Genomic DNA, 19,881 nt, shown 5'->3' on the forward strand with positions numbered 1-19,881 from the left:
AAGATGGTGTTATAACTGGCACAGGGATCCCTTTCAGGACGCAAGCTAAATTAGGAGCGTGCACATTACATGCACCATGCAATTGAATGTGCCTACACACTACAGAGTGATCCGGAGTGGAAGTGCACTCTTCACCTTTTAAGTATACCTCTTTTCCGTCTCTCACACATCTATACGTGAAGGGGAGTGACCAAACTTCGTGCAGGAAGGCAGTACCAAGTTGTTCATATCTGCCAAGGGCATAATGTTTCATGCACAAACTGAACTTAAACAGGGGGAATGGTAACGTTATCAACCCGTGGATAAGCCACACAGCGAAGTGTAATTCGGCAACAGAGAAAGGGAAAGGTTCTAACTTTTCAATGTGCAGCAATAAATATGTCGCATCCTTCATGGACATAAATTGTTGTTTCGCAGTTAAATTAAAAGGGAGGAACAAAGATGAAGAATTCATGTAATCCCAAGGGACTTTCCCAGCCTTTAACGTTTGTAATGTCCATGCAAACTGCATAATGGAACACAATTGATTCTGACCATGATACAAAACAGACAAAGCATCCTGCACAATGTCAACCACAGATGAAACAATATTATCTAAGGTATAAATTCTGGAAGACAGGGTGTTAATGCTATTATCTATTACAGCCAATACCTTTTCCATATTGGCCTGGTCAATAGCTCGTAATCTGGATGCAGCTTCAATCTGTGATAGCTTCCAAACTTCGTTGTAAATAGCATATACCCATCTTTTGGACCTGCCAACCGCAGGACCCTTAACAAAATCATTCAAATCTATTTTGTCGTTCAATTGTGATAAATGAAGTTTAACAGATGCTAAGGTGGAATGTTGCAGCCAAGATTGGCATAACTTCCCTACTGAGTTGGTAGTTACAGTGTGAGAAGATTCAAAACGGGGGTCTACACGAACTTGTGTATACCCCGGTGCTAAATCCAGAAACCGATGTTGACAGGAATCTGAGCTCGTTTGCCACACCAACCACCCTTCCGGATTCAATTCAGAAATATTGAAGGATGTGTTGGAAATGTATGACTGCAACGTTGCAAGGGACAGATCCGTATGATTACCCCAATTAGGATAAGCACCCAGACCCAGAATGGAGGGAGAATTTATTTTTTTAGAAGTAGCCAATCCAAAACAGGTGGTCTGAAAAATTGACGAATTCAAAAATAACATGTGGTTCGGGATGAGGCAGGCACGATGCAAAGCTTCTGTTCCCTGTACCTGCCACGGTTTAGAACCCCAAACCGATTTAAGATCGATAGTAGCTTTCCACAGATCATATCCTCCAATTGCCAACTTGTCCATAAAGGACTTGGAATACAACAATTTGGTGTGTGTCAGTCTAACTTTAGAAGCAGACTCAGCCGCAACCTTAAAATAAAAGGAGGCCGGATTTGACACACTGAAATCAGAAAAATATGTGAATTTGTCCACTAACGTGGTGGAGCTGCCCAGCCTAGGGGCAGGACAGTGTTCCCATTGTGTATAATTTACAAAATTTCTAAACGTATTTGCTTTGTGTAGTAAATGTGTGCCATAATGTTGATAGCAGAATTGCTCATCATAATTAGCAGTATCTAAATACAAATCTTCAGCATCAAATGCAGCATAATATTTCAAATCAGAAAACAGTGCTTCTACAGCTTGTACATCCCAATCATCCGAGTGGATGTTCTGCTTAACTACATCACCCATAGAAACACGAAATACATTTGGCACATTGATTACTTCAGTGGGGCCATGAATTTGAAATTTTACAGCATCCCAAGCGATCTCATCACGTACAGGCCAGGCAGTAATGTTCACAAAAGTCTGGTCCCTTTTCATGATATGTGATGAGGAGTGGGGGGCCAAAGTTCCATCAATTAGTCAAATTGTAGAGCGTTCTTTCAGGTAGTGTCCATTGATAAGTCTAAAAAACACTACCACAAAGCTAATGGACATAAACAAAAAAATACATATGAGCACCAGCCAAATGGAAGTACAAGGGGGAATTAAAAAATGTCTTTTGAACCAGGCAACAAAAACTGAAACTTTGGACGGGGCAATGGAAGTCATTGAATTAGTGTCAAAAGAGTATCGTGACTGGGTAACTGTGGTGGATTGTAAAACAGGCAACTGGACATCCGCAGGATAAGCATACTCAATATCTTCAGGTAGACCACCAGGTGTCGGTGGCAATAAAGGACCAGTAACTGTATGCATCTCGAAAGCATCATCAGGCAAGGTGTTAGAAGCTGGGGCCACAACCGAATTTCTCAGCATCGAAGGGCAAGAAACTGCCGGTGTCATACTAAGAAGAATCGGCCACTCGCTGTAGCTTGACATTGTCAATAGAGATGTACCTGTTATCCCTTCGACCAGGAAGTGGAGGTACAATTACTGTACGTGTACCCTGTACTCCAAGCACCGGAACTGGTGCACGATAAGAGGGGCCGAACTTGTTCTCCACCTTCTCACGGACCAGATCACCAACTCGAGGTAGCCAGCCGACTACCGGAATCTGAAGCGCAGCATCAGATGTGGAGGGTACATGTTCCATCGCTAGACTGTCTCTGGCTTCTTGAAGATTCTGCAATACAGCACAGTGATCATCTACGTCAAAGGGTGCGGCCGACGCCGCCATGTCTAGACCATCAAGGGCCGGGACAAACATTCGTATGCCAAAGAGCATCATGTATGGGGTCCGCCCACCCAGAGACCTACTAGGGAGATTATTAAGTGCACGTTGTACGTCATATAAGTGAGCTAGCCAGTTCCGGCCAGTACCTAAAACCCTGGCTGTCAAAGATTGCTTTAAGTCACGGTTCATCCACTCCACCACAGTATTACCCTCAGGTCGGTATGGAGACGAAAATTTGACTTGGACCCCCAAATTTCTCATGGCTTCTTTGTACGCCTTAAAGGCGAACACAGGGCCCTGATCAGAATGAAAGGTACCACATGCAAAACTTCCAACAAAGACACGCAAATCCTTGATGACAGTACGGGCATCAGCACTCCTTTGTGGCCACATCCACAGAAAATGTGTGCACGAATCCACTGCAACCAAGATGTATTTGTACGCAGTATCAGAGGTAAATGGACCGCAATGATCTAAATAAACACAACCCAGTGGTTTATTAGATATGTACAACTGAGTTTGTGGTGGGCGCGCCGCAGTGGAAGGTTTTATCTGCTAGCAAATGTCACAATTAAGAACATAAGCACGCGCTTGTTTATATAAACCGCACCACCAGTAACGTTGTTGTAACAGAGATACAGTAGCTGCAACGCCGGCATGCGCGGACGCCATGCCCTCGTGAGCTGCTAATATCAAAGATGGTCTGCAGTCCGCGTTGGGAATCAATCTGTCACCATTGTCATTAATCCTCACTAATGGGACGTTATCAGGACTTAAGCGATAATGGTAACAAGAAGGGAAACCTCTTGGATATTTTGTTCCCTTCTCTGTAGCAGCAATAGCTGCCAAGATGTCATCATCGATCTTACTTTTGGATCTTGTAACTGCTGCTACTAAGTATGTCGCCACTGCTGTTTTTGCTGCCTCGTCAGCTAGGCTGTTGCCGACAGCATGGACACCAACTCGTTGGTGACCAAGAGTGTGAATAACATTCACGAGAGACAGATGTTCTTTAAGTTCTGCCACTCGAACCCAAAGCGTTTTATGCTTAATCGTGCTACCTTTGGAATCATGGTAGTCATTCTGAGACCAAAAATGTAGATTGTCGTTGTAAGATTGGACACAATAAAATGAGTCACTCACTATAAGAGTAGTGACTCGGGGATCAGCAAACTCTAGTGCAAGCACCAGAGCACGAAGCTCCGCCAACTGTGCGGTACAATCACCCAATGACTGCGTATGCACGACATCGGATTGGAATTCACCATTCACGAAAGTACCGACCACAATTGCGCAGGCCGCTGAATAGGCATGCTTTGATCCAGTAGCCGGTTGCGCAGAACCGTCAGTGTAAATGACACAATGGTAATCCTCGAGCGGGCGCAAAGACAGAGGAGCTGGATGAACGAATTCATACTGCAAAAACTCCTGAGTCTGAAGTGCCGGGTCAAAGATATATGTGACGTCAGGCGATGTCAAGGAAGTGGCCCATTGTATCCACCTTGGATGCAAAGCCTTAGAATTAGGTACACTTGCTTTCGTCACCGCCTCAAGGGCAGGATATGGTGTTACCACCAACATGCGTTTGCCTTGCGATAGCGCTCGCTGTTTCAGAATCGCCATCTGTACTGCCGTCAGAACTTTCTCGACAGCGGAAAATCGCAGTTCAGCCGAAGTGTACAAGAGAGATTTGTAGGCAATGGGGACGGTGTCGCCCTCATTGAACGTTCAGTACTTGAAACCCACTGCGCCTGGCACAATTCTTATTACCAGGTTAGTGTGGTTATCACGCGTCAGTAAGTATTTTGAAGCAAGAAGGTCAGCTTGCAAAGATTGCAATATAGCTGAATGCTCCGGCAGCCAACATGATTTGGAAAAAGTAGGTTGTACCAAGGCATAAAGCGGCTTGATACGCTGGGCATAATCTGGAATGTAAGTTCGACCGAAATTCAGAAAGCCCAGCAGAGATTGTAATTTCTTCAGTGTCGTAGGGGCACGTAGGCATGCGCATTTCTCTAGGAAGTGCAGAGCCAAGCCTCGACCTTCATTGTTGAGTTCGTATCCCAAGAACAACACTGTATATTCCGCAATGCGAGACTTCGCAAAGTTGAATTTGTAACCGAAGTCTGCAAACAAAACAATAACAATAATGCAATCAACGCGACGGAGATGCGGTCCCAACTCGTCATCTGTGAGATAAATATCATCCACATACGAGTACGCATCAGGGTCTATGCTCTCTAACAGAGAGACCACGCGAGCAGCGAAGACACCAGGGCTGTTTTTATAGCCCACCGGTAATCTTCTGAAATGTTTTTGTTTGCCACCCGAGGTAAATGCCGTCCACTCACTACTAAGAGAGGGCAGGTTATGGCTGTAAAAGCCATTGGAAATGTCAAGTGTGGTTTTAAACCGTTTTCTCATGAGACTATCGACGAGAGCCGAATTGTGGGTATTCTGTACTGCGCATGTCCGGCAATGAGAGTTTAAATGCCGGTAGTCCAAAACTAGGCGGTACGACCCGTCAGGCTTCGTCACAGTGAATAAAGGATTATTCATCGGCGACACACGTTTCACTTACACCTTGATATTCCAATTGTTCAAGGATAGCCGCGACGTGAGGTCTTGCTTCACGACGCATGGGATATTGGGGTTGTGGCTGGGGCGTGGACCGCAACGGAATTTCATGACTGGGGGACAATTTATCCCAGCCTACCTGATTACGATACAGCGCAGGTGCAAGCACCAGAGCCCACTCCTCGGCAAACTTTTTAGCTTGGTCCTTTGGCACTGTGTGCGCGAAGGACGGGAGGATTACTTCCTCCCCTCTAGGAGCATCTAAAACGAAAGCCGGGGGCCAATCAGCCTCTGCTAATAGAATATCATATGAAGAGGTCAGATTATCTCAAAAAATCCCTTTAATCGTTCGTTGTATGTCACCTTCAATTAAAAGGACTATATTATATAGTCTGTCAGGGGGAGCCACTCTAGTGTCAGCAGTTTCTACAGTTATGAACGTATCAGTTGCGGTCGCCACCAGATATGGACGCAGTGCTTGTCGCACTACTGTAACTTCCGCCGCGCTGTCTAGCAGCGTTAGTGCCCATCTCAGGTTCTGAAGCTGTGTCCGCACCATCTGTGGCATACCTCGCTGTTAGCGCAGCAACTTTCTTCTTCTGAAACGGGGGTCGTTGACGTGCAGACTTGTCCTGCTTGCCTTTGCCGTCAGTCTGGCGGGGTTGCTCACGACTTTGGGCACCCCTTCCTTTCCCACGGTCTCCGCCACCGGATTGTGAAGCCGATGTTTCCTGTGAAGAACGAGGAGAGCGTTGTTCAGAAACCTGAAATCTATCAGGTGACTTAATACGAGATCGATCGCGCAGATCATATGTGCGTTCGCTGGACGACTGCACGGGCAAGCCAGGACGAGACCCCTGTTTCTGTTGCTGTTTCCCCTTTTTCTATGCTCGCCAACTTTGTTTAGGAAAATTAGGGCGTTCGTCTTTAGTTGACGAGCTCACCTTAGTTTGCTGTACTATATCAGGAATTATTACGGCTGGTTTAACACCCAACGCACTACGGCCCACCTGCCTATAGGCTTGCGCAATTATTTTAGCGAACTCCTTGGGCTTGTCGAGTTCATCCACGCTGTCCAGCTTATTTAGTACTTGGAACTGCATGGCATCGCCTTTGAGGTTGCCCATTACCATGGAAGCCACCACATCGAACACTCCGACAAGCCTCATTCCTAATTCAACAGCAGCCTCCGCACCGTGATTCTCTTGAACACGTTTGATAACGGAGGGTAGTACAGACATAGACAGAGTGCCGAAGCACTTTGAGTAGGTCGCGGCAAAGACCTTGCCCCAGTTTGTGCAATCAGCCATATCTGAGACTAAGTCTTTCGGCAAACTAATGGTGAGTATCCACAGGAGTGGTATGCGGAAAAACCGCCTCCAGTTGGTCAAATTTCTCAGCAAGCCAATAAGGAAAATCATCCTTACTTTGGGGGCGCTTGCCCATTACCGAATTAACCATAACAGGACTAATAACCACCGCGTGGTGGTCCGTTGGTTGTCCCGCAACAGCAGGTGCCCCCACCTGTACGTTGCGTGACACGTACTGCACTAAAGCCCTATGAACTGTAATCAGGGCTGTGTGTAGTACCCGCAACTCAGCCACCGCCACCGTGAGATAGCGGGTATGAGGCGTAAAACCGTCAGCACCGGCCATGTGGCCCCTGCAATAGACAACGGGCCCATTCTTGCCGGTGCAACTGCATGGGGAAGGGCGCCATTAAACCAAATGGTATGCTGCCAGGCAGAGATTGAAATTTCTTGTGTCTTATACGGGGTATAGACCGCAGGTAGCTGTGTGGCAGTAAAAGAATGAAACGTATCATCGTCATCCACTGCCGGTAAAGTCACCCAAGAGTAAAACAACTCATACGGGTAAGACGCATCAGCGCTCACCACAAAAATAACAGCCATCCCATCATCTGGCACCCCATACGTCATCAAATGACGGCGTAGAGGTGCACGACTATGCGCGGCTATCTCGACCGCCATTAGGACACACTAAAGAGTATCAACGATATCAACAGTAGCACTGGGGTTCAGTAAAAATAACTTTGTAATGATCAAGCTTGAATGAACCTATGAGTCGAAACACAGGTAGGTTAAACCGTCACTCCCGTCAACCGGAAACCAGAGTGAGGGTGTTGTGGACTAATATAAGCACTACTAAGGCGTTTCAAATCAATAGACCAAACGTTAGGTGCGCCATGTTGCAGGGATTCTGCTTATGCACAGAACTATGCACAGGAAACCCGGACCTCAGTGAATTGTGGTGTACCAAAAACTCACCTCAGAACCCAGAACCCCTTATCCGACCAGCATCAGTGTCCCATTCGTTATCCGAGTTTTATCTCGGCGGTCCCAATGTATAGACAACCCAGAACAAGCGACTTAGGGTATTCTCAGGAATGATGGGAATCAGAAATACCTGTTCGTAATTATTCTCATATCAGTCCACAACAGAATAAACAGAGACACGGTAAAGTTTAAAGAGTTTATTTTATAAACCTTGTGTCCTAAGATGCAGTACTTTGGCTAACATAAGCAGACAAATGATTAAGATCAAAACCATCAGCATAGTTACAATACCATAGAAAATGAAAGGAGTAATCATAATAAAATGACAGTGGATGACAACCTCCTTCCTTTCACTAGTAAACTAATATGGTTATTATTAGACTAATAAAACGTCTCTAGGCTTGAATGGGGAACCCCATACCGTAAAGATCAGCTTAGTGGGATCCCATCACAGGATCAGCTAGACTCTGCTCCTGGGAAAGCTCTTCCTCCGAATGTCATGAAAAACATGCAACACTGCAATATTAAAAGCACCCGACTTTCAGGTATTTGCAGCTGCGTGCGTGTTATGGCTAAATAGTGGGCCAATCAACCTGAACCCAACAACATGCACCGTCTAGCGACCCAGACTGTTTCTTTACACAATGTTCAGACCAAGGTCGCTGCTCACTGTTTGGGATGTGAACAACAGACAGTTCTCATGTGAAGCAAAGTCGAGCAAGCATTTCTCAATTAATAACATGTAACTACAGTGTTGTGTGCAAAAGCAGCAAAAGCGGCAAGATGGCTTTCTAACATCTAACGCGGTTGTGCTAACTTAGCATTGTACGTATATAGATAGCAATCTTCACTACAGTCTTAATGAAGTTTTCCCATGCTGTTACAATTGGGGCAACAGTTTCTTTTTCTCTCTCAAATAGGGCTTTAGCAGAAGATGATAGAGCTTCAATGTTGTTAGCACCGCACCTTAAACGCTTTAAATTGGAGACTTCTTCAGTTGCAATCGGGTTCCAAATATCTAGTATATCGGCCGGCCTCGCATTCAGCAGTACTTCCTGTGGGAGGTGATCGCTCTGAACATTGTCACCTATTTTGAGGGTTGCTATTTTATTGAACATGGCTAGTGTTACAAAAGTGTAGTCTAAATAGGAGGAAATTTTTGAGGAATGATATGTAGCAACTGGTGTATTGTCCTCCAAGAAACGGCCATTCAATGCTATTAGATTTAAGTATTCTAATTCCTGAAACAGGTATTTGGCCCATCTTGAAGGTTGGCTAGTATTTGCTCGGCCCTGATTCGGTATCCTCCAAAGCGATGTGAGTTTGTGCACAAGGCCGTCATCTACACCCAAAAAGGTGTAGATTGAAATTGCCAGCAACGATTATGTGGTCGGTGTCTTGCTCAGCCATAATCCGTTTTATTTCATTTGACAGCTCCTTTACAGCTTTTTGTTTTTGTTTGGGGTGCACGTAGGTGTTAATTATTATAACGTCTTGTGACATATTGTTGAGCTTTATCTGTAATGCAGGAACTGCATTGGGTGGTGTGATTTTCGCCTCAATGGACTGTATTGAGCCTATTGTAGTTATTGAAGCCAACATCATTAGTGCCCCTGAACGGCGACCAAAGTTAGAGACCTTTGTTGCCGGGACGAAATAGGAGGAATACCCTTGGAGTTCCTTGGCATTATCTTCCCAGGTTTCCTGGAGGAGTATTAAGTCTAATGTTTTCAAGTAATTAACTACTTCATAATCGACCATTTTAGCTGCCAGGCTGTTAATGTTACAGATGCAAAGTTTAATTTGTCCTTGCTCATATGGAGCTATCTGTGGGGTGTCACACTCTTGTCAATTTAGACACGCTGTTATTTTTGTGCGTGTAATTTGGGACCGAGCCTCTGGTCCCGGTTTCAAAATTGGAATTAATGACCATGAGCTTTTTTTGAGATTTTAAAGACTGGTTAGATCCTTTCTCGGATAGCAAATCTAAATGTAAATTTAAACCTGATAAAGCTCACAAGGCATTTCAATCTGCCATCGCCTCTCGTCCTTTGTATGACGTATGGAAAACACGTAATCCTGACGCTAGTGAATTTACTTTTTTTCCAAATGTTCACCACACTATGTCCCGTATTTGTTATATTTTAGTTTCTAAGTCATTGCTCCCTTCTATACACTCTTCTGAAATTGGTTCTATTTTTGTTTCTGATCATGCCCCTATGTTTTCTTCTTTTGATACGTCCCTCAACACTTGCAATCAAGGCCGTTGGCGTTTTAACAATTCCCTACTATCAGCCCAAACCTTTATTTCAGAAGCGACATCCTTTATTCATGATTTTTTTTCATTTTAATCAATCCACGGATTCTTCTGTTCATACAAATTGTGATGCCTTTAAAGCCTCTTTTAGAGACTTTACTATTGCATATTCTGCAAGAAAAAAAATTACTGAACACTAAATATCACGCAACCCTCCAAAAGATAACGATTTTAGAACATAACTATTTCTCCTCAAAATCCTCCTCAAGTTTGCAAGAACTGATTAAAGTCAAATCTAACTTGAATAAAATTGCCACTGTCGATGCTTGTAATATTCTCCTTAAAATTACATCTAAATTTTATGGAGGCCAAAATAAAGCGGGGAAAATGTTAGCCAACTATTTAAAAATCAAATCAGAACGTAAAATTATTGGCCCTATTCGCTCTGAACAGAATAATAACATTTTCTCTTCCGATTCTGAAATTGTAAATACCTTCCAGTCCTATTATGAACTACTATATACAGATGATACAACTCCTTCTGAAAAGGATTTTGAGACTTTTTTTCAAAGGTATCCCTAAATCCCCTTCCCTATCTGACACTCTCTTACCCCTAGAGAGAGATATCTCCCTTCAGGAGATTATTGATGCTCTTAAATCTTTAAAAAAGGCCAAGCTCCTGGACCAGATGGTTTCTCCGTCAAACTGCTCTCATCCTTTTCCACCATTTTTGCCCCTAAACTATTAGAGCTTTTTAACTCTTGCTTTTCTAATTCTAAAGCATGTGGTTCTTTTTTTTCGGAGGCCCTCATTGTTGTGCTTCCCAAGCCAGATAAAGACTCTACCCTATGTAAAAATTGTCAACCCATTTCACTAATTAACTATGATTGTAAAGTTTTTGCAAAGATTTTAGCTTCTCGTCATTCCACTCCTTATAAAGCTGGATCAAGCTGGTTTTATTAAAGGCAGACTTGCTTCTGACAACGCCAGACTGTTTTCTAATAACCTCTCCTTTAGCTGCCCTCACACTCGATGCTGAAAAAGCTTTCAACCGCATTAATTGTCAATTCATTGGTTTGGTTTTGGTCAAAAATGTATGTCTTATATTAAAGTGTTGTATATTAATCCACGTGCTTGCGTGTTTGTTATTAGCCATTTCTCTCCCTGTTTTAAATTACAAAGAGGCACTAGACAGGGTTGTCCTCTTTCCCCATTACTTTTTCTCCTTTGTTTAGAACCCTTTCTTGAACGTATTAGACATAACCCTGATATAACTTGTGGTTGACGGAGGTAGAAGCACCAGAGCTGAGTGGGTGTTTCGCAAGCGACGATGCTGTGTCCTGCCTGGTGCGGGCTGGATTGGATTGGTGTGAGGCCTGGTGAACCTCAGTGTAGGCCAAAGGCGTAGTCATCAAGGGCCCACAAACACGTGTGGTTGGTATACTATTCACAGACTTGGTGTCACCACATCGAAGGGAGTATAGAGATTTAAACTCTGCATTGATATGTGTACTAGGCCATTGTATAATCAAGACTCAGTTCCAATGTGTGACCTACTGAAGTACTGGGTATTTAAAACCCAGCGGTGCAGGGGAACACACCCTAAGACTTCGGGTTCTTCCTGTTTCAGACCTACAGAAACACAGTCTTCTAGGTGAAGTCAAAGATCTTGTTTATTGGCTGCAGACCAATTACAGGTATCCGAGAAGTACAACACAATGTATGTTCTCAGGAGACTGCTTAAACTTACAGAAACGGCCTTCTCCTTATATACAAAATATCATGCTTCAGGCACACATTCCTCGTTTTACGATATGGTCATTCATATGTATTCATTACAAACGAAAAGGCAGAGTCATGATGACCATCCCACATTCCAGTTAAGCCAGCCCACAATTATTTACCCAGCGAGGCTCAGATCCCACATCAGATATCAGCAGACCCCAATAAACACGGGCACCTCCTGTTTGTAAAACAAGCCATAAAGCAGGAAGAGTCAGGTGTGAAAGAGATTAGCCGGAGGCTTGTGTGGGATGAAAAGGCTTTATGGTGTGTCAAACCCTGATGCTAATCACAGGTGGCCGTAGGACGGGGTGCTCGTGGGACCGGACTGACCTGGGGCGGTGGAGCCAAATCGCATAGGTCACAGAGAAGTCAAATGGAAGGCACATGTGTTCTGAAGGCCTGTACTAGTCCTTAATGTGTAGCCTATGTGAGGGCCACCGCTCCAAGATGGAACCCACGAAGTCAATGTGTAATATCGTATACACAGTGCATTTACCGATGAAACGTTACACAGAGCACTTGTACACACCGCATTGGCCAGTCGCGATTTGCTAATACCGGAATAGGCAGGGGTAGGGCCCTGCCTCCTATGCGGTCCCAAATTTTAAAGTACCACAGACCCTCCTTTTGCCCTTACATAGGCAATAACTATACTCATATCAATCCGAGTCCAGGTCTATATTCATGAAGTCATGGAGATGTTGCTGTAGCATCATCCTATTACTTAGCTCGTCCCTCGATACAGGTTTCCTTACACATAATGTAACACAGAGGCCACATATCGCAGGAGCACACTGTATACACAGACAGAACAGGAAAAGGATGGCCAAGATCATTCCAATGACCATCAGAATCTTCCAACCCCAGGCAGATATCAGTTCCCAGAACCACCCCACCAGTGACCAATCTCCTTTATCCACGTGAATAGATTCGGATATTTTATGCAGTTTGGAGATGGCTTGATAAACTGTTGGAGCGTTATCTGGTATGAAAATGCAACAGCTAGATTGGATGACCTTACATACCCCACCACGGTCTGCAAGTATGACGTCTAGAACCATACGGTTCTGCAAAGTCATGAGGCGATCCGCTTGGAGCTCAGCTGTCAAATTACCAAGGGCACCCGCCGTTACATTAACAGTGGATTCAACGACACGAGTCAGTTGTCTCAGGTTCCTACTATTGACCATAGGTCCCCAAAACAGCAGGAAACCCAGAAAGAAGTCTCCCGCTTCCTGACCGGCAGTATCCTCCTTACTAACCACGCCTCTTACAACTCTGGTCTTGTGATAATCAGAGGCAGCAGTAAATGTTGGCGGTAGCAAGTTTGCAATGTAACATGTGCCCGAGAAATCATGGGGCAACCATGCATATGCTCGGTCAATGCAAACAAAATATGTACCCTTGGCAGCCAAAAACGCAGGGGAAAACTGTGATGGAAAAGTGTACGTTTCAGTACAGTCACTTTTTCCCAGTTGAGCTCTTGGATTCTGACCATTACCTTGTAAACAGAACCGACCTATGTGGGGTACGACCCAAGTTGGGGGTGAAATTTTCCGCTGCCTTTCACCCAGACTAATGCTATACCCCGTCGCGTTCCAACCTACATAAGCTCGCAATTCATCCTTGGGAATAGATGAGCATGCGTCGATATCTCTGCTCATATCGGCAACTCCTTTCATTAAGGCTTTATTATTTGTGCTAGGTCTGATGGAACGCGGTTGTCGCGGGGAGTAGGCATCTAATACAAAAAGAAAATGGTCTGGAATGCCCAGGACGATCCATTATAGCTAAACGGCAGCACTAGATATGGGATACCCTTATTAATGGTATGTGGCATTAAACCACACACCCAGCAATTGGTTGTATTCATAACTAGCTGGTGCTGGTGCAGGAGTTGGATAAACGAGTTGTTTACGAACTCAGATCGTCTAGCTTGTTCGTGTTCAGGCAGAGGGTGGAAAGAGTGTAAGGAGACAGTAGGAGGAGGTATAGGCTGTTCAGTGGGTGCAAATGGTACTTGAGAGGAGAAGAATACATAACCTACAGTAAACACCATCATACTAAATAATACAAACAGACATAATAATACAGAACGTTTGCTCTTCATTATTCTACATATTTTTGTCTTAAAGTTCATTTCCTCACCGGGTCTCTCCATCTTGAAAATCTCCATCCTCTAATCGTGCCGCTCGCGGCGGGTGAGTATCTTCTGCTAAGGAGTACGCCTGTCAGTCCAGGGAACGCCCTAGACCAACCAGAACCGTTGACCTAACGTCTTCGGCCTGTACCCCAAAGTCTTGGCACCGCGACCCTGCGGCTGAACCCGGATGGTGGTTCGAAAAACAAAAATCAAAAAGTCCTTCAGATGGGAGAGCTATAATATCAAAAATAGTAAGGGAAAGGAATTTTTATTTGTTCATAGGCCTTGGTCTCAAGTTATATCGGTTTCTGCCAGGTACTGTCTGGTCTTGAAACAAGAGTTCAGGCTCCGTGGTGTCCAAACGAATTGACGGTGGCACAGCTTCTTGCAAAATATCGTCACTTTCTTGTTCTGAAGTTGTGCCTCTTACGCGTGCATCACTAAATGGTACAAAACGAGGTACAGTGTCTGTTTCAGAATCAGCGATACCCTCCTGGACCCACTGGTCGTATGGTAGAGGCAAAGATATCCGTTTACAGTGGGCGCCGTGAATCCAATTCTTTTTCCCTTTCACTCGAACCGCTGATCTTGTCGATAGAAGTACGAGGTGAGGGCCGATCCAACGGGGCTCATCGTTGTTCTTTCGCTGAAAGTTCTTCACGAGCACCCATGAGCCAGGGTCGATAGGGTGTCCTGGAGCTTCAATGCCTGGGGGAGTGTATTGTGCACCTGTTGGTGTAAAACACGCAATTTAGCCGTCAATTCATACAGATAGTCAAGCAGTACTGGATGTTCGATTTCGCTGAATTTTGTCGGCCTTGGCACACCCCATACATTGGCCGGGCGGCCAAAAACCACTTCATATGGACTAAGTCCCACTCGTGAATGCACAGTCATTCTTGTGGATAGTAGTGCTAAAGGCAGAGCGTCAGGCCATTTAAGACCGGAGCTCGCCTGGATTTTGGCCAGTTTGAGCTTCAGGGTGCCGTTGTAGCACTCTACTAATCCAGCTGATTGGGGGTGATTTGCAGCGTGGAATTTCTGCTTTATCCCTAACCCCTCACACACATTCTTCATCACTCGACCCACAAATTCACTCCCATTATCACTCCACACCATTCTTGGCATTCCAAACCTAGGGAAAAATTCTTTCACAAGGGCTTTGGCTGTGGATAAAGCAGTGTTGTCTTTTAGGGGATATGCTTCTATCCATTTTGAAAAAGCGCAAACAACAACAAGTACATATTTCAAGTTGTTGCACCTTTCCATGTGGATAAAATCTAGCTGCAAAACCTCAAATGGATATGATGGAGGCGCAAAATGGCCAGCCGGAGTCGGGGTTCCTCTACCAGGGTTATATTTCAAACATACCATACAATTCTTGACCACATTCTCTGCACACTTGGGAATTCCAGCATTCTGCCATACTGGAGCCAACAACTTACAGATTCCTTTCACACTGATATGTGCCATTCCATGTGCCATAGTAACCACTGGGAGCACGTGTGCATCAGGTAGCAACCATCGCCGGTGTTCTGACAAATCAATCCAACAACCATTCTCATCCAATTTACCCTTGCTTTCTCTCCACTTGCTCAACTCTTTCTCTGTGGCTTCAGCTTGAAGGGACTTCACACTCTCTATCGTGTCTTCACACATTCCAACATCATTAACCCATCTTGCAGGGCCTGCAACATACATTCGAGTCTTCAAATCTTTTGCTGTTTCTTTCGCGATTTCATCAGCAAACGCATTACCACGACCAACATCATCAGTGACTTTCTTGTGCGCACTGCATTTCATGATTGCAACTTGTAACAGTAGGGTCAGTGACTCAAGGAGATCATTCACCAACTTGCCATTCTGAATTTTAGCTCCATGCGAAGTCAGTAACCCACGTTCTTTCCACAATTACCCAAAACTATGAGCCACGCCAAAGGCGTACTGGCTGTCAGTATATATGTTCACCTTCATTCCTTCAGACCACATGCATGCTCTTGTAAGGGCAATTAATTCTGCCGCTTGAGCCGAATTATGTGGCACACGTGCAGTTTCAACAATTGTGTGCAAAGTCGTGATGGCATATGCAGCAGTCGTATCACCATTCGGAAGCTTGAAGCACGAACCATCCACCCATAAGGTACCATCACACTCAGTTAGGGGAGTATCTTTAAGATCTATTCTCCCTTTCGTCTCTTCTTCTGTTCTGAACAGACAATCATGCTGCTCAATCTCATCTATGTCTGCTGGAATCGGCAATAATGTAGCTGGGTTCAACGTGTTGCATCTCTTTATGTGTATATGGTTTGCCAGCAGTGTCAATTCATATCCTGACAATCGAGCACTAGTTAAGTGCTGTGTCTTGGTCCTGTTTAACAATGTGTCCACAGCATGTGGAACCATAATAATCAATGTGTTATCCATTACCAATCCAGCAGACTGTCGAATGGACATAGCTGCTGCGGCTGTAGCTCTTAAACAACTTGGCAATGCCCTCGCTACCGGGTCCAAGGTTGACGAAAAATATGCGCATGGACGCGGTCTGTCGCCAAAAGGCTGTGTTAACACTGTTAATGCGCAACCGTCCTTTTCGTGAACATACAAAGTAAAAGGCTTACTGTAGTCGGGGGTACCCAACACAGGAGCTGAACATAATGCATCACGTAATTCCCAAAAACTTTTCTGACACTCTTCAGACCACGGGACAGGATTCGGTGTGTTTTTACAGGTTAATGCTAACAAAGGTTTTGCCAGCAAAGAAAAATTTGGTATCCAGTGCCTACAGTATGAAGTAATGCCCAAGAAAGCGCGCACTTCTCTCTGTGTTCTTGGCACGCTTAATTGTGCAATGGCTTGAATTCTTTCTGGGGTCAGTTTCCTTCCCTCCTTCGATAAGAGATGACCTAAGTAGGTCACTTCTTGTCGACAATATTGCAGTTTTGAGAGAGACTCTTTATGATGAAAGGCAGACAAATGGCTTAACAATGACAATATAGCTTCTTTGCAAATCTTTTCAGTATCCGCGGCGATTAGTAAATCGTCAACATACTGAATAAGGATAGCGCCACTAGGTAAAACAAGTGCATCAAGCTGCGCTTTTAAAGCTTGACTGTATATTGATGGACTTTCACAGTAGCCCTGTGGAGCGCGTTTAAAGCGGAAACTTCGACCTCCTAAACTGAAGCCAAAAATGTCCCTACTCTCCTCTGCAATTGGGATGCTAAAGAAAGCATTCTTTAAATCGATCACTGAGAACCATGCAGCGGAGGCTGGAATCATAGTTAACAATGCAGTTATATCAGGGACAACTGGAAACTGTGGCACAACAATCTTATTTACCTCTCTAAGATCAATCACAAATCTGTAAACAGGTGGCTGTGAAGGGTCCGTACATTTTAAAACAGGTAAAACAGGACTATTGCAAACGTTGCCTCTTGTTTCCTCAATTACACCCTTTTTAATCAAATCACTGACAATTGCTATCAACGCTTTCTGACCTTCATTGGAGATCTTGTACTGGGGAATGCGTGGCAATCTGACATTGGCCTTTAAAGTGACCACATATGGCGGTATTTCCAAGAGACCCACATCATTGGGACCAGTAGCCCAAAGGACATCCGGAAGGGATGACAATTCAGGTGGCAATGTATTCTTTGACAAGTACATCGGGGAAATCACTTCCTTACCCAATGTAAGTTGTACTCCTGAGGGAGAACAATATAGTGTTGCATGCAATCTTTTTAACAAATCCAACCCTAACAGATTTTCACCACAACCTGTCGTTAGGATGAGGGGTGATTTAACTCACAAGGTCCAACAGAAAGTGGCATAGGACTAGAAATCGGGTTTCTAACTGGGGCGCCAGAAAAACCTACTGAAACATTAATTTCGCCAGACAAAGGCGCGCCAGGGAGTTTTTAATGCATAATTGAACTCTTTGCAGCACCACTGTCCAGCAGAAAGGGCTCTGTTACACCCGCTGTGGTCACCTTAACATACGGTCCACTCTGATCCACTGGTACTGAAACAACTCCCTCTCTCTGTCTACGGCTGTCCTAGTAATCATTACCTTCCACATTATCGTCTTCTGCATAATAATCATTATTATAGTACTGAGCTGTGTTACCAGTTGCATTGGCTTGCTGATCAAAGCTATTTATCGTATTTTGAGGCGGAAGAGGACGCGCGTTCTGGGGAACATTTCCACGCCCTCTACCTCTAGGAGCTTGCTGACCACCTCTACCACTTGTGCCATACGCATTATTAGTACGCTGCAACAATTTAGGAAAACTATACTTAAAATGACCTTCCTCTCTGCAATATGAACATTGATTGGGACCTATAGGGATACGTGGTTGATAATACCCATTCATTTGCTGATTATTCTGAAACTCTTGGGGTTGCTGATAGATACCTTGGGTTTGCCTATAATTATTCTGTCCTCCATGTGGCGGATAAGCCTGCTGTAAAAGGACCTTCGTTTTCAATTCTTTTGTTTTCTTGTCTGTTCTATCCTTCCCGTCTTTATCCCTATTTTCGTAATACTGTGCAGTAGCCAGTATTTGCGCTGAAGAGGAAACAGCCCAAGAACTCTCTGAATCTTTTAATTTCTTACACAACTCGGGAAGTAGATTCTGCACAAATTTATCAACAAATAACCGTTGGCCACCTTCAGTACTCATGTCTTGACCACTGTGGTCGATAAACGTTTCTTCAAACCTAGTGAAGAAATCGGACACTGTCTCATCTTTCTTCTGCTTGCATGCGGATAGTTTATCCCAATTCACGCGCATCGCGGGCATTATAGTTTTCATGTAGGTAATAATTCTACCAGGGAGTTCTGCTACGAGGGGCTCAGGTTTTGCACCACCAACTTGTCTAGTGTCTGCAGCAACGATATTAGCCCATGTGCCCCCTAGTTCTGGTGCATGATCTGTATTACGAATGGATCCCCATAAAGGCTGTGGAACCACATTCCCGAACAGCACATCTATGTCAGCTAGATTCATGACACATGAGTCTGCAGTTTGTGATAACTCCTTATAATATCCTGCAGGGTTTTTACGGGGGTCAGGCAATGTCTGCTTAAGCGCTAACACCTCAGAACGCTTCCATGGGACATGTACCCAAACACGCTGAAAATGAGCTGGAACAGCTGGATTAGCATTTGCATCAGCAGGTCTCCAAACTGGAGGAACCTCACGCATCGGATATTGGCGCGCTTTTACCTTTTTCCCCACAGGGAATTCCTGTTCGAACAATGATTGTTGACAATCGCCATTCCTGAAGGACAGTAAAGTCGCCACTGCTTTATCTACATCGGGACCCACAATTGTACCTGTTCCAAAATCAAATCGCACTCGACACAACTCCTGCGGGTTTGAGTTTGAACCATGATCTTCCAATTCCTCACAGAGGCATTCACACAATTTTTCAAACACATACCTCTGTTTTGGGGCGTCCCATTGGTGAAAAACGTTAACAACTGATTCCACATCATAGAGTGAAGGGAAAACAATCCACCTACGCGCCATGTGATCTAATACCTCTTTCTCTTCAGGATTAGGCAGCTGACTACGCAACTGCTTACGTTGTAAACCAGGGGTCATATTAGATGACCCAAAGAGAGGCGACATTAAACTAGTAACTACATTAGCTAGTCGTTGTCGTGCTGAAGGAGAAGTTGAGGCAAAAACAGGGGGAAAGACAGAGGGAAGAAAAGCGGGTGCAGATACAGGTACCTGGGTAGTGTAAGGAAGAGCGCCAGGGGAGACAGCTGGTGTACTAGGCAAAGTCGCAGGAAGCGCAGGGGCAACAGGTAACAAAACTGGCGGCCCTTGAGAGGGCTGCACTGTAGGGATAGGAGCCAGCTGAGGAGGAGCTGGCGGCTGTGGGAAGGCTTGCGGCACATTAACTGGAGGCTGCATATTTACGAGCTGTGGAGGCGCCGTGGCATTTTGCGCATACGGGGGTGGTGAACTTAGCAAAAGGGACATTAGGGAATCTTTCTCTTTCTCTTTTGTCTCATCTTGTACAAGGGGTGACAAAACTGGGTAACATTTATCGATCCCTAGTTTGCGCTGTCTATGTAACTGCTCATTCATTTGTTCCTCCTCATTATCTTTAAATTGCACAGCTGCTTGCATCATTGACATACCTTTTTCTCTCTTATTCCTT

This window comes from Triturus cristatus, chromosome 10, assembly GCF_964204655.1.
Source record: "Triturus cristatus chromosome 10, aTriCri1.1, whole genome shotgun sequence".
Classification (NCBI taxonomy): domain Eukaryota; kingdom Metazoa; phylum Chordata; class Amphibia; order Caudata; family Salamandridae; genus Triturus; species Triturus cristatus.